This window comes from Lolium rigidum, chromosome 6 (genome assembly GCF_022539505.1).
Source record: "Lolium rigidum isolate FL_2022 chromosome 6, APGP_CSIRO_Lrig_0.1, whole genome shotgun sequence".
Taxonomy (NCBI): Eukaryota; Viridiplantae; Streptophyta; class Magnoliopsida; order Poales; family Poaceae; genus Lolium; species Lolium rigidum.
In genome coordinates, this window is record NC_061513.1 from 26370023 (window position 1) to 26383640 (window position 13618).

Below are 13618 nucleotides of genomic sequence, written 5' to 3' on the forward strand. Positions count from 1 at the left end.
AATAAATTGTCCTATTTTCAGTGCTTGAACCTTTGAGGCCACCACGTGGCATCATCAGTCACATTTTTGTTTCAAAGTTAAATGCACATTTATGTTTTCTTGTGAAAGAGCATTTTATCTTCACTACTGGAAATATGGAGTACAATTGGTTGAAAAAAAAGTGTTATGCTCATTACTGTATATTTTTCCTTTATATATTCTTGTCTATTTTATAGTGATGTTCTGTTATCATACATACTGATTTAGTTTTGGTGTTAGAAAGCTCTGCTGAACCTAATTGATATTGTTGCTAAAAGTTACATGTAGTCTCTAGTGTTACTGGTTCTAACTTCTAAACACAGCTGTCCTCTCCTCTTCGGTTTCAGGTTCACGACTTTCCCCGATATCAAGGCTGCGGGCACTGTTGGTGGCCGTACTGTGTTTCCTTATGCAGCAACGTGGATGAACGCTGTTGCACTCGTGGTGTATGCATGGCCCAAGAGTGACTGGCCAGTCGTCTGCGTTAACATGATTGCTTTCGTGGCGGAGAGCGTGTATTGCTACTTATACATCAGGTACTCCGCGGGTTGGAACCGCATCATCGCATATGTGATGTTGGCGATCCAACTCGCATTCGGGTTGGCCCTGATCATCTTGCAGTTCACCCTTTTTGCCCATGGCCACCACCACAAGGAGAGAGATCGGGCATTCGGGTGGATCGGAGCTATCACGGCAATACTGATGTATGTCTCTCCCGCCAAGGAGATGGTATGTATCTATATCCCATCGGCGTCATATAGATCTTTAATAATCTTGAAAATACTAACTGGAGAACTTGTTTTGCAATGAACCAGTATGTCGCGTGGAGGGACCACAACGTGCATGGACTCAGCCTGGGTCTGTCGCTCGCGTACCTCGTGAATGCCGCAATCTGGACTGGTTACGCTTTTATTGATCCTTTCAATATCTACTACCTGGTGTGTATCAATAAACTGTCTGTCTGTTCTGCTGTGTGCTGCTTCCTGTCATCCTGTGTGACTCTTTGCTCATGTGTGTGTGATGTTTCCTCGCAGATTGCCAATGGCACCGGCATCGCGAGTGCGATCATGCAGGGTGGACTGTGGCTGTGGCTGTACTGCCGTTACCATGGGCAGTAAGTGTCAAGCTGCGCTGGGAGTAAAAGTGCGATTATCACTGAACGCTTAATTTATCATGTAAGGGCTGGACAGAGAATTGGGACATATTCTGTCTTCGAATAGCCACTCGGATTTGAGACTAGATTGAGTAACTTATTACTATGTGCGACGGCAGCTTGGACAAAGAAGACACCACATTCTCTTTGTCCACAGCTTTCTTAGGCTTCTGAATTCTATGTTTTGAATGTAGGAGATTACAAACCTATCATTTTGCAGCATTATGACATCTAGAGTTGATGAATATCAATGCATTTCGTTTTATTATGCCCGACTGTTTTCTTATGTGTGTGGAAGGCAACGAAAGTGAGGGAAGCACCTGGGCTGCCCTGCAACCCAACCAAAGAAATCTGACAAACAAACAGAGAAAACTGAGCGTGTTTTACTGATATAAGCTAGATTTTTTTTTTCGAAATGGGGATAGGACCCCGGCTTCTGCATCATCATGATGATATAAGCTAGATAGAATACCGTTAAAAACACCAAGTCATAACTTAACAGGGAGAATCGGGAGAACTTCTGCAATCATACCTGCAAATTGCTTCCTGGGTACAAATCATCGGTCATAAATTATGATATATTATGCATCTGCCCTGCATCTGAATCATATAAACTGAAAACAGCTGCCAAAACAGTACAAATAGTATTAACCGAAAATCATATCAATTATAAGCATTCTGGAAAAAGTTAAGTGTACATAACATTATAAGATTGTAATTGCACTTCAATTGTAATTACCACAATTTATGAAAATACACCATAAGATTGTAGATACAAGGAAAGGAACGGAAGCGTACATGACTAATGCAAGAAAGATTGTTCAGGTGGTGTACGCAGTATTGAGCAATAGCATAATTTGAAAACCGAGGGTACATGTTGAAGATAGCTAAGGTTGTCTGTGCCATGGGAGAAGGCAACAAACAATGTTGTGCTAGAATTTATGGATCATGCACAAATATAAGTTACAAGAAAAAATCTTGATGACTAAGTCTCACCTCACTACTTTGCATAGCAAAGAACCTGATCTAGGAAAGCCGACTACTTTGCTCAAGGTTTATTTGTAAAGCATTGGCAGTCCAAGATTTAAAAGAACCTTTTTAAATAGTGACATGAAACTAGCAAAACCCTGACCTAAGTGAACCATCAGTTAGACCTGGGGGCAACATGAGAGCATTTCCAGAGCTTGTGCATGCACTTTGGCGAGCTGCTAATGCTGCACCATTAGGCATGTGGCATCAAACAGAAAACACCGCTGCAATGGACCATGTAACACTGTCACTGCAACAGGGCCTCATGCACTGCAGCAGCCAATCTGGGCTTTTGAACATTGAGAAAAAACTTCTGAACATGGCTTGGTGAGTATCTGCACATATGAAGCTACACCCAGATACCATCAGACCCTTTCCATTCTTGAAATCTTTATAACACAAGTAATTTACAACATGTCAGTAGTGACCGTCAGTAGCAACACGCACAAGTACCTGTGGAAGGCAAAGAAAGTGAGCCAAGCACCCTGACTTGCCTGCAATAACCCAAACAAATAAATGTGACCAGCAAACCAAAAAGTAGAGCACGTTTTACTGATAATGTAAGCTAGATAGAATACCATTAAAACGCAATCTTAACAAATCTTATCAAAGCAATAAACACACAAAAACACTTTAGGAGTTTTAGAATAGTTCAGTATTGGCCTGTATCTTGATTCTAAACAAGGGGAACACCTTAGCTTTATGTGAAACTAAAGAGAAGGTAGAATTAAAATTTGGGAAATACTTTTGTACTTACACGCATGGGTGTGGGTGTTTCCTTCACTGTCCGTTTTGCTTTGAGATTTGGATAAAAGGAGGATAGAGATCTATTTTTTCCATCTACCACGGCAAGCGGGGATCTCAAGGAATAAATCGACCGTCCAGAACACAACCACACCCATGCGTGTGTATACAAAATCCATTCTTAAAATTTCGACACTCTACAATCTATAGTCATGATCTGATAAGGACAAGGCAAGCATCAATGTAAGATGCTTATTTCATCCATGAAAGCCGAAAGGCACCTCCACCAATAGTAGCAGTGCAATATCAGTTAAGTACGCTACAATTCGAAAGATGATGGCAAAAATAGGGAGGAAATAAAATAAAGGCAACTGCGTGGAAAGTTTGCAACTGTACTGGTGAGTACTGAGTAATACAGATGGTGTATGAGACTATGCTACATGTAATTTTCTTGAGGGATTTGTATTTGTATAGCTGAACGGATTCATTACCATGCAGTTTAGATTTCTACCAAGAAAAAGTAAGGTGTCAACAAAGGCATGAAGCTATAATGGAAAAGGGGGCAGCAAGTCATAATACATAATCTTCCCTTGGATCATAAATTTTATAAGAAAAAGGGAAAAACTACCAGGTAACATAGGAAAATGCAAGCCAGAAACTACTGTAATTATTTTGGATTTCCGCTAACTAATTCATCAGTTTGATTTCCCCGTTCATCGTGATAAAACCTACTCGAAAGTATCTGATCTTGAACTTTGATATTTGCATTGAATGAGAATAGGGCCATATTGCTCACACATCTGCACTTGAAATGAATGCAGGACAAAATAGAAGAATACATAGTGACATACCACCGCATCTTGTATATAAGAACATGGAGCCTAAGCTCAAGCTCCCATTTAATTTGGACAGATGAGTCAAGCGCCACTAGAACTATTTTTTAGGTATGGAGAGACCCTAGAGTACTATATATGGAATCAGCAAGCCATAACTTAACAGGGTGAATTGGGAGGAATTCTGCAATCACAACACTTGAAAATTGCTTCCTGGGTACAGATCATCATAGTCATAAAAGATGATATATTATGCATGTGCCCCGCATCTGAATCTTTCAGCAGCCCTAAAACCTTTCCAAGACAGTACACATACTATTAACCGGAAATCATATGAATCTGCATTCATATATCATTTATAAGAATTCTGGAAATAAGTCTACATAACATTAGAAGATTGTAATTGCATTGCAATTATAATTACCACAATGTATGAAAATGCGCCATAAGATTGTAGATCAAAGGAAAGAAACGGAACTGTATATGAACAATGTAAGATTGCTCAGTGTCGTGAATTTTTTGTAACCTACCTACCAATCAAACTATGCACACACAATTTAACAATAGCATAAGTTGAAAACCAAGGGTACATATTGAAGATAGCTAAGGTTGACTTCTTTCAAATGCACCAAGGGAGAAGGCAACAAACAATGTTGTCCTAGAAGTTATGGATCATGCACAAATATAAGCTTCAAAAAATCGTGATGACTAAGTCTCACCTCACTACCTCGCGTAACAAACAAATCCGATCTAGGAAAGCCATCTACTTTGCTCAACGGTTATTTGTCAAGTATTCATGATGCAAGATATGAAATAACATTTTTTAATAGTAACATGAAATCAGCAAAACCCTCACCTGAGTGACCCATCAGTCTGACCGGGGGGGAAACATGAGAGCATGTGCAGAGCTTCTGCAAGCACTTCAGAGAGCTCCCTACGCTGCACCATTAACACCGCTGTCCTTTTGCCGTCCCTCGACAATCCCAAACAGCGAAACTATGAACAATAGTCATGGTTTTTGAGTCGCTGTATAGTCGCCGAGTGGTTTTCCATAAATGGAGGCGACTATACAGCTTTTTTGGTCGACTATACTGAGTCGCAGGGTTTGGCGACTCACTTTTGAGTCGCGACTCAAAAACCATAACAATAGTGCTTGGACATAGACCTGTGGCAGCAAACTGAAAACACTGCTGCGATGGTCCGTGTAGCACCGTCACCGCAGCAGGGCATCATGCACTGCAGAAGCCAATCCAGGCTTCTGAACATTCAGACAAAACTTCTGAACATGACTGAGTATCTGCACATATCAAGATATACCCGGATACCATCAGACCGTTGCTGAATCACTTTGTTCTTGGTCTTGTATAGATTTGCCCTATGTAAAGTTCTACCTTCCTCTTTGTACATCTCTGCTGCTTCTAAATCCCGCACCCGCAGGTTGTCGACACCGGCGCCAGCGGTGTCGTGACAGGGCCGTACCAGCAGGCCTTGAGCTCCTTCCATTGCTGGCAGAGAGCGCACAGTCGGCAGGACAAGTGGACGTAGCAGTCTTCCGGAGCGCGTGGAAGTACAGAACACTGGATATTCAGAAAAGGGGAAAAGTCTCTCTGAACCATGTAGCTCGATGGAGTGGAAAGCAAAGGAACTAGAAGAAATGCGCAATCGATTCCTTGAGAAAATTAAAGTGCAATACTGTCATCTCGCTGCGGCACGGTCTCCTACTCCACCCTGTACGGAACCGGCCAGTAACGTGGATCCGCCATGGATTGTCGAATCGACCAAGACGAACGGTCGCCTTGAGAAATCGGAGCTGCCCGAGCGCGCCACGTTGCGTCGCCGTTGCCTGAAAGAAGAGCTGGCCGAGCTATATCTCCTTGCCTTGCCGCCGTCGCCTCAACCCTACTCTCCGGCCGCCTCTCCCGATTTTTTTTCCTACTGGAAATGAGTAGTGACCGGAGCTTCCTATGTGTAGTTGGGTAACTGAATGTTTGACCTGACCTGACCTTCGTGTCCTTCTATCCATCGAGGCCCCACATGTCAGAGGGATTAACTAGACCATTAGTCATAGTTGAGTGGTTGAGTGAACCAAAAATTCGCTTGCAGAGCGAGCGGAACCGGCGGTCACATTCCGTACTCTTTCAGAAAGTCAACGCATTTTCGGGCACCGTTTAGAAAATGCAACACCAAGGCATATACGGCTCGAACTGTCATAATTACAAACTTTTGTAAATTCCAAGCTTCCAAAATTTGGAACAATTGTAATTTTGAAATTTTCAAGCATTTACTAATTTCAAGTTCAAACGGTGCAATCAACGGATCCTTCGTCCTTCATGTCCCGGGGCCACCTCACCTAGATCTTAATTTCATTTGGTTATAACCGGGTGAGACAACACAAATTCCATTGTGGAAGTGCATGGCTGGGTAGTTAGTCAAAGTTGTCCGGGCGTGACTAACCATTCCTTCAACGCCAACACTCCCGAGTTGTTCGAGTCAAATACCTGCTCCCACAATACGCATTACCTAGTTTCGTACATATGATTTTTCAAAAGGACCCACTGATCATGAGCTGCCGGTAAGGTTAAGAATAAAATTACGAGAGGGAAACAGTATTCAAATGTGATATCTAAACGACCATGATACCGACAAATCATTGGAAGGTATAATAGTTGCCCCCCATGGGGGTCTCACAAGGATTAGTGATTCTGAACTATTGGATTTGCACAGTTGGTTCATCTCAGCCGTTAAGGTTTCAAGCGGGGCGGGATGCGGCTGCTCGCTACAGAGCTCAGCGGGACAGCTCGTCGTGCGCGGGACAGCGCGGTGTGCCGCAAAAAACCGCTGCACCTAGCGCGGGACTGTACATATACGCAAATCATCCCGCAATATCCCGCTAGCTGCCTGATCGGCGTGATCGCTCGGCATACGAATCAGCGCGGGACTCGGCAGGGGATAGCTAGCTGCCTGATCGCTCTCATCGCTCGGAAGAGCTAGCTAGATAGCTGATTAGGAAGAACTAGTTAGCACTCTGATGTGTGCTTTGAATCATCAAGTTACAGAATTAAACAAAATGCTTAGCAGTACTTTACTACTGAAACATCAAGTTACAATTTAATTGATCAAACAAATGTTCAACTGAGACTCATGAAAAGCATCAGTATTACAGGCTGTAAGTTCACAACTGAATTTATTTGACCAAACAAATGTTCACAGATTGAAGGCACTCCAGAAGGTTGTCATCCATGGTTCTCTTCTTCAAGTTCCTGTCACCAATAACAAGGAACCTTAACTAGGGAGATAAAGAAAATTCCCCCCTGTTCCAATTCCAGCCATTGAACCTTAACTAGGAAGTTGACGGTAATGAAACACCTGCTGCAGTTACATTGTCAATAACTTACACACAATAAGCTAAACAATGTACTGAGATAATGGATCTCACAGCTATTTAAAAAATTGTACTGTATTGCATATAAGATAACCTTGAGTCTGAACATTGCCATCCTTAGAACATTTGCCGGGTGTCATGGTTGCTCCTTTCTTCCTTCCTTGCAGCGCACCCCCAACCCCACCTTGAGTCTGAACATTGCCATCTTCAGAAACCTCCTCCACCTTGACTCTTATAAGTCGATCTGTTGATCAATGTAGTAATTAGAAAAAATAACCAATTGACATCAAGAAATTATTAGCTCTAGTGGTGCATCAGTCTCCGTAGATATTACAAGTGGTAGGCTTGCATCAAAGCATCACATGTATTACAAGTTGTATATATATTACTGAACATAATCCCTAAATGATAACAAATGAGACTTGGTCCTCTATGCTCTCTATGCTTTCTACCTGTGAAGATAACTCAAGATTTTACCCTTGTTTCCTTGTAATAATAATAACCACAGATATATCATCTAGAATAGGCTGCCATTGCTAAAATTTCTTCAATCCTTCAATTATGCACTTCGTATCATGTAAGCATTTATTAATATCAAACTGAACTACACATCAATTGACTCTCACTGAAGCTCCGAGGAACCGGTTACAAGCCAAATCCATCGAACGGGTCATCGAGATCTTGATCAAACATCGAACAGTGGAGGATCTTGTGTCACATATCTTGGAGTTGGAGATGGTCTTGGGCACTGATTTGTACGAGAGGACGGCAACAAAACGCCGATTGCGGTTGGTGACGGAGGACCGTCGGGCGGTGGAGGAAAAGCTTCTCCGTCCACGATTCCAGCGAGGCGGTCCGGATGTGAAGATGGCGGCGGCGCCGCCGTCGACCCCACCATCAGAAAGTGCGAGGTTGGGGCATCGGGAACGAGGGAGGGGAGGGCGGCGGCTGGGGGAGAGGGACGTTCGGCGGCGGCCGAGGAGATGGAGGTGCGGCGGCGTCCGGGGAGAGGGAGGTGCGGCGGCGGGAGGGCGGGGACGGGGGAGCGACTGGGACTCTGACGGCTTCGACCGAAGGGCATCTCGCGGGCGGTAGCGGGCTGAGCGGGCTTTCAGCGGGCCGAGCGGGTTTTACCGCTCCATCCTGCACATACTTAGCGGGGCGGGATGCGACGCCGCGCGGGCGTTATTTTGCGGGGCGGGCTAGCGGATTGGCGGGATATCCCGCCCCGCTTGAAACCTGATCAGCCGTTCGTCGCTTCCCTCTTCATTGGCTGACTGTAATTACGGTTTGCCCAGCGCTGGTAAAAAAAAGGCATGGACCAGCCGTACCCTACCCGCCTGTGGATGCGTCTGCGGCCCACGGTCGGACGGGCCCGCGCGTCAGCAGCTAAGACTCGCTGGCGGGCTGGTGTGTCTCCTCGCGTTGGCCAGAAATATCTGAATGGAGCGGGTAGATAGAGGGGTAGCGTTATCTTCTCCATCGATGGCCGGTGCGGGTGGCGCCGTGTCGGCGCGCCATTAGCCACGGGAGAAGCTCGCACTGTGCAGTACACTATAGCCACGCGCGTCGTCGCTTCGGAGGACCATCCTCCTCACTTCCCCCCCCCCCGCCTCTTCCGCTTCGACCTCTCCGTCCTCGCATATACGCCTCCTCCGCATCATCGCGACGCTGCAGATCCGGCGCCCTCCGCCGGGTCCCGTGCCGTCGCCGGTGGCCAGCCTTGCCTCAACGGCCGCCGGCGTTGCTCCATGGTGGCACTCTTTCATGAGTTTGGTTGAGGCGAGCTCCGTCTCTTTTCCCCTCCTAGAACGAGTGGCCGGTGTTGGGGTTCGACTGATCTCCGTGCGAACAAATCGGTTGATATCGTGCCGCTGGATTCAGATCTCTTTTTTTGGTTTCTTTTTTTTTCCAGTCGTTCTTTCCTCATCTCCGTCTCCTTGCCTTTCCGCCTGGGTCTCTTCGCCGGCTATATTTTGTTTGATTTCCTTTTTTGGCGATCCCCTTTCTCCGCTCTGTCTTCTGGACAGTTCCGTCCGAATCTGGGTATTTTCCCTCAGCTTTGTTCTTCGCCGTGGGGATTTCTTCTTCTTCTTTACGTTTCTGTGTTTGCATCTTGTGCCTGACGTGCTTTCTTTGAACTTTGTTTCTTCCTTTGCAGGTCATCGCCTTGCTGGAATTGGCGCGTGGGGTTGCCGTGGCTGCTTCTGTTGGGTTGCTGCTGGATTGTACTGTCGGTGAGTGCTCTATGTTCCATCCTCTTCAGTATCGGTTGTTCCAGATCAGAAAAAAATTGGGTGCATCGGTAGATCCAATAAAACATGACTGTGCTTGATTGGATGAAAAGAAACCGCCATAATAAACTGCAGCCCATATCCTATCATAGTTTTCATCACGGTGCGTGGAGGATAAAAAGTCCTATAGGAAGAGAGGGGGAGCAAATAAAAAAAATCCACCATTGTATTCTGGTTTCTGCTCCGATTGGTGGCTTGCTCCTCTCTTGTTTGTCTAGCACATGTTTCGTGCATGCTTGGGGAGTAGATGTTGTCTGACTTCTGAAAAGTCAAGCTGTCTATACAAATTAGCACAGCAAGGCAATTATTAGTTTGTAGATAAACTGTGCAACTACGATAAATGTATACTTCATAGTTGTGAGAAACTAAACTTTGATATGGCATCTGACCCGTGAAGCTTAAACTGCTTTGCCTGGTCTTATCCATGTTTGCCCGACCTTCCGAAAAGTCAAGTTGCCTGTATAAAACAGCAAAAGTGAGGCAATTAGGTTGTAAACTGTACAGCTATGATAAAAATTATTATCGTGTTTTCATGATTAAAGTGGGTTGTGTGGTCCTGCAAGGATTTGAAGTGTCTGGTTTTATGTAAATGCTAGTGTGTTTGCCTTTCTGTTACAGGTCTCGAGCCAGTTATTCAGAAGTAGCACTTCATTTTTTGAGATCACATGCTTAGGACAGGGAAAAACACTGAAGTTACTGCCATGAACTAAGCAAGATTCTTACTGTGTTATTGTTCACCATTGATGTGTGCTTCAGGTTATTTGCTGCTCGTCACTCGTTGTTGGAACCGTACGCGAGTTGTTGTTGAGACTCCTTGTTTGTCAGGTATTGATCTCTTCCTGCCTTGTATCTGCAAGTGTTTATCTCTTTTATGTACATGCATCTTATTTTTGTTACTCGAACTCTATCGCCATGTTCCTGATAAAAGTGTGCCCTCTGGGTTTTTCCTAACTTTGGTGTGCATCTCCTTCCATTTATTAACTTTGTGCCACAGGATGGTCGTCGTCTCCTATTCCCCTCTGCATTTGTTGGAGTTGGTTGCTTGCCACTATCGGTTGTCCTACCATGCCTACCTACGTGAGGTGGGCGGCGATGGTTCCGTCCTAGCTTGGAGGCGTGGAGCTTGAGACTACTCTGTTTTTTTGGGTGTGTTGCATCATCTGGTTTACCATGCCCATTTGAGGAATCGGCCTTGCAAGCCATTCGCTTCTTACAGCATCCGTATGGGTTTGTGATACATGATTTCAGTTACGAGGGTATGCAGGCCTATAGGGACCTCGCACGTTCTATCGCTATTCATGCAAGTGCCGGTAGTTCGGACGGGCGGTGTTGTGTCTCCTGTTGCTGCTATTGGTTGTGTAGATCCTCTTACTGAGTTCATGTGTTGTGAACTGACGAGCTAATCTCTTTGGTCTGTAAAATGTAGTGTCCTTTTTTGCTAGGTTCAAAGTTTTAGGAACTACTTGTTGGTTGTGTGAGAGAGAATGCTTTACTACCCCTCTCTTGTCTCTATGTTACTGTGCATGTATTCTTCCGCTTTTGATTTGTTTGTTTAAATTTATCCTCTTATAAACAAGCCTTCTACTATGGACAATCAACTTGTGGTGCTATCATGTCGAGAAAATTGGACCTCCTTGTGGTCCGTTCAGGATCGTTCAGAAATGTTGTTCTCTATCAGCTATGTTGTCTACATTATGCTTGTGATATCGGTTACTGCTCCTTTTCTCTCCACAACGAACCTTCTGTTGTGGTCGTGGTTTAGTTCTTTTGCTTGAGCCTTGTCAGAGGCATTCAGATCGGGCCGATATTGTTGTTAGAGTGTATAACATGAAACTTAATCAGTACCTTGATGATATCAAATCAGGGTGCTCATACAACCCCATAGAGGCTGGTAGTAGTCTTGTGTTCTTGTTTAAGATTTTTGTGCTTGCTCTGTCTATTGGCTTCGCTCGTTGTGTATCTGATCCTTGTCTTTTTTACAGTTCTTCACACTATCGAGTTTCAAAAGCGAGGTTTCCCGCACGCACATATCTTTTTTTGGATGAAGAGGATGGACACTAAGGTTAGTATGACATTCATTGATTCATTTGTTTCCCTGAGATTCCAGACCCCAATGAGGATCCTCTTGGTTTCATTTTGGTTTCTGAGCTCATCATGCATGGTCCATGTGGAGATCTTAGCAACAAGTGTGTTAGCATGAAAGACGGGAAATGTTCTAAGCATTTCCCGAAAGATTTTCAACAAGAGACCGTTCTTGATAAGGATGGTTATGCACTTTATATGGGTCGTGATAATGGTCGTCATGTGTTCAAAAATGGAAAATGACTTAATAACCAGTGAGTCGTTCCTTACAACTTGGCCACGTGTTAAAAAATACCAGGGCCACATGAATGTTGAGTGGTGCAACAAAGCCGGGGTGATGAAATACTTGTTCAAGTATGTTACAAAAGGTCCAGATTTCTCGAAACTATATTTGCAGACACCACCATTGGTCACGAAACCTCCTGGACCTAGGTGCGTGCACCAACTTTGTGTGTTACTTTTTTTACATACATGGTTACTTCAATTCAGTGATTAATATCTTCTCGTATGCAATGCAGCGATGGCAAGAGTGAGATTGGCTCAGAAGTCAAGAAGGCCATGTTCACGGAAATGTCGCCTAAACAGCCTGTGGAAGAGCTGGCTCCTCAAATTGTGTCTAAAGAGGTGGGGTTTTGTATGCTTTAGCGATGCGTGCTCCTGGTTTTCCCTTATGTATTTTTTTTCTTACAGTTTCCCCTCCCCTATGCTAGCTTGGTTTGCCTGCATCTGATACTCCGGATTCTCCGCCTGTCCCATCCGCTGGTCCTTCAGTCGACAAGTCATCAACCAAGTTCGTCTTTCATTCACCACAGTATTTGATGTTGACCTTCTAATTATACAAAGGAGTGACCTAAAGTCGTGTGCTTGTTTTGTGAGACTCTTGATTCTGATTTTGTCTAGGTTGCCTATGAAACATTCGATTTCCTGTCCGCAATTACATATCCTGCATTAGTCTTCCTGGTTTGTTTATGTGGCCACGTAGGTATGATATGAATCTGCATGACTTTTAACTTGCTGGTTACACAGGTCCTTGTTTTTGGAAACTTATCCGTTTTGAGTTCTTGTATTGCCGACTCAATCTTTGTTGTGTTAGGTTTGTGCAATACGTTTTCCTGACCTACTCTGATTAAGATCTATTGTTAACTGCCTGTTAGGTGCAAGTAGCTGCGGACTGAGGCGGATGGACCAGTCAAGAAGAAGGCCTAAGCTAAAGACAGGTACAATCCTTTGAATTGCTCTGCATGTGCTCCTTCGGTTGGTTTTTCCGGTGTGTTCACGTCTCTAGATTGTTTGGGTGATTCTTTGGTATCCATTTCTGCCTAATTATTTACATGTTGTGCATGGCGACTGTAAACACAGTAATATGTAGGAGAATAGAAAGAAGCCACATAGAGGTAGAAACATGTGAAAAGTTACTTGTATGCAAAGAAGCCAGAAATCTGCCTCATGTGCTTGTACACATGTTTTAAATCTTCCTGAATGCACCAATTCATAGGAACTGAACGCTTGTAGTAAATTAGAGCACGAGCAAACACTTTGGCCTGCCTGAAACATTACTGTTTATTGGACATTATCTCACTCATTGTATACGACACATCTCGGTGTACACATCACTGGCAATCAGAACAGTGAGAGATAGATCAGTAGTTTGATATATGTTAATTTGTGATACTTACCATCTGGCTGCTGCAACCTGCGATTTACCGTTTATTTCCTTGTGGTTCCATTTCCAGGACTGCTGCCTCTAAATGACGGCGGCCTTTGGTAGCTGTTTACTTCCTGTTGTCTATGTAACGAAGAATTTGAGGGTTATGTCCCTCCCTTTTGAAGTGGTCATGTACATATGAATCAATTGCCTGGTGCGACAGTCCTCTTGTGCATCTCATCTGGATGAGGCCCTTGGATGACATTAGCTCTATACAACTACTTTTGGTTTGCTCTATTGCCAGCTACTTACTTATGTAGTTTGTTCCACCATGTGCTATGTTTAGCCAGGAAAGAGACCTATGTGAATTCCTGGTTTAACACTCCTCTGCTCTCATTATTAGTAGTAGGTATGTGCTTCACGTTAGACTTTGTAAAT

General features: G+C 44.2%; 1 long non-coding RNA gene across 1 annotated transcript; it reads right to left on the reverse strand.

Annotated features, from left to right (window-relative positions):
- Nucleotides 1-6835: 6835 nt before the first annotated feature.
- LOC124658971 lies at nucleotides 6836-7811 on the reverse strand. Its single transcript, XR_006989398.1, has 2 exons — nucleotides 7254-7811; nucleotides 6836-7143 (listed from the first exon to the last, which is right to left on the reverse strand). It is a non-coding gene; the product is annotated as an uncharacterized LOC124658971 (long non-coding RNA).
- Between the last annotated feature and the right edge of the window lie 5807 nt (nucleotides 7812-13618).